The following is a 2,282-nucleotide window of genomic DNA, read 5'->3' on the forward strand; positions in this document are numbered from 1 at the left end:
CTCCCTATTAAACATCGTATAGATTTTAAGATCTTGCTAATTACTTATAAAGCCCTGAATGGTTTAGCTCCTCAGTACTTGAGCTAGCTCATATCGCATTATAGTCCTTCACGTCCGCCGCTGCAATCTCAAAACTCTGGCCATTTGATAATACCTAGAATATCAAAATCAACTGCGGGTGGCAGATCCTGTTCCTATTTAGCGCCCAAACTCTGGAACAATATACCTAGCGTTGTTCGGGAGGCAGACAAACTCTGTCAGTTTAAATCTAGATCAAAGACCCATCTCTTTAACCTGACATACACATAATACACTGTCACATTTCTACAATTCAAATCCGTTAAACTAATATTAGTCTGTTTCTCTCTTATTCCGAGGTCACAGGTAGCCATTTAAGCCTTTTGTTTTACGGGAACACAGGAAGTGTCCTCATAAACCATGTTTACATTGTAGAGTCATTATACAAATTTGTGTCCTCATAAACCATATATACCAGTACACACACACACACACACACACACACACGTTTACTTGGCTATCTAAATGGGGACATTACAATGACTTTTATTGTTTTTATATACAGATAGTTATACACCTTTTAACCTAAACCCACCCCTACCCCTCACAGAAAACATTCTGCATTTTTATCATTTAAAAAAAAGTTTTTTTTAAATATATTTTAATATTAAATATTTTTATACCAGTTTTACAAATGAGGACGTCCTCAAATGGAGGTTTTTGGCGATTTTGTCAGGTTTTGTTCACTTTTAGGTACAAATTTGTCCCCAAAATATGATTAAGTAGGTACACACACACTCTCTCTCACACACGTCTGGTGCACTATCCTTGTAGGGACTCTCCATAGGTGTAATGGTTTTTATACTGTACAAACTGTATTTTCTATCGCCCTACACCTAAACCTACCCTTTACAGGAAACTTTTTGCATTTTTACAATATCAAAAAAACTCATTCTGTATGATTTATAAGCTTCTGTACCCATGGGGACCTCAATTTAGGTCACCACGGTGCAGCACAAGCGCACACAGCAGGAGAGTGTGATTCACAAGCACAAACATTCCTTCCCAACATTCACACTCAGCATCCTTCTCACACTTCGCTCTCTAACTGAAGTCTTCCATCACTGCTGTGCGAAAGAGCGAAAGAGAGGCTGGTAAGATTTTACACTGGAAATTACAGCTTTTCACCTCAGGATTGGAGCTGAAGGCATTTGGCAGCTGGTGATTTGTTTTAAACCCTATGTGTCTCATGATTTGTCTAGAGACGATGATAATGAAGCAACACAAACACCATTCAGAGCTTTATACTGCGTAGTGTTTGTGAAATGCACATCGATCAAAAGTTTGGGGTAGGTATGAATTTTTTTTTTTTTAATGTTTTTGATGAAGTTTCTGCTCACCAAGGCTGCATTCATTTGATCAAAAATACTGTAAAAAATTGTGAAATACTATTACAAAGTAAAATAATGGCTTTCAATTTAAATAAATCTGAAAAACCAGGTAACTGCAACTTTTTATCCCACAATTTGAGACAAACTCAGAATTCTGATATTTCTTACAATTCTGTTTTTTTGTTGCTGCCACGAAATATAAAATAAAACCGGTAATTGTGACATTTCATCTCACAATCGCAAGTTTATAATGTGGAATTGCAAGACATGAACTTGCATCTCATAACTCACTTTTTTTTCTTTACCTCTCACTTTTTTCTATTTTGCTGCTGCCACGGAATAAAAAATAAAACAGGTAATTTTTATCTCACAATTCTGAATTGATATATCGCAATTCTGTGTTTTTTCTCAAAATTGCAAAAAATAAAAATAAAAATTGGAATTGTAAGATATAAAGAAACAAAATTTTAAAAAGCTGAATTTTCAGCATCATTACTTCAGTCTTCAGTGTCACATGATCTTCAGAAATCATTCTAATATGCTGATTTGCTGCTCAAGAAACATTTCTACAACATTAATATTTTTGTGGAAACTGTGATACATTTTATTTTTCAGGATTCACAGATGAATAGAAAGTTCAAAAGAACAGCATTTATTTGAAACAGAACGTCCGTCTGTGTGTGTGTGCGAGTGCTTGTGCATGTGTGCTTGTGCATGTGTGCTTGTGAGTGTGTGTGTGTGTGTGTCTGTGTGTGTGTGCGCGTGCGTGTGTGCGCGTGCGTGTGTCTGTGTGTGCGAGTGCTTGTGCATGTGTGTGAGTGCATGTGTGTGTGCTTGTGAGTGCATGTGTGTGTGTGTGTGTGTGTGTGTGTG

General features: G+C 36.7%; 1 protein-coding gene across 1 annotated transcript in view; it reads right to left on the reverse strand.

Annotated features, from left to right (window-relative positions):
* Nucleotides 1-2,282, reverse strand: part of r3hdm2 (R3H domain containing 2) — a 66,334-nt gene that overhangs the window by 12,417 nt on the left and 51,635 nt on the right. The gene's annotated exons all lie outside the window — the stretch shown is intronic.

Source organism: Sinocyclocheilus rhinocerous, unplaced genomic scaffold, assembly GCF_001515625.1.
Source record: "Sinocyclocheilus rhinocerous isolate Xijiao unplaced genomic scaffold, SAMN03320098_v1.1 scaffold2145, whole genome shotgun sequence".
Classification (NCBI taxonomy): Eukaryota; Metazoa; Chordata; class Actinopteri; order Cypriniformes; family Cyprinidae; genus Sinocyclocheilus; species Sinocyclocheilus rhinocerous.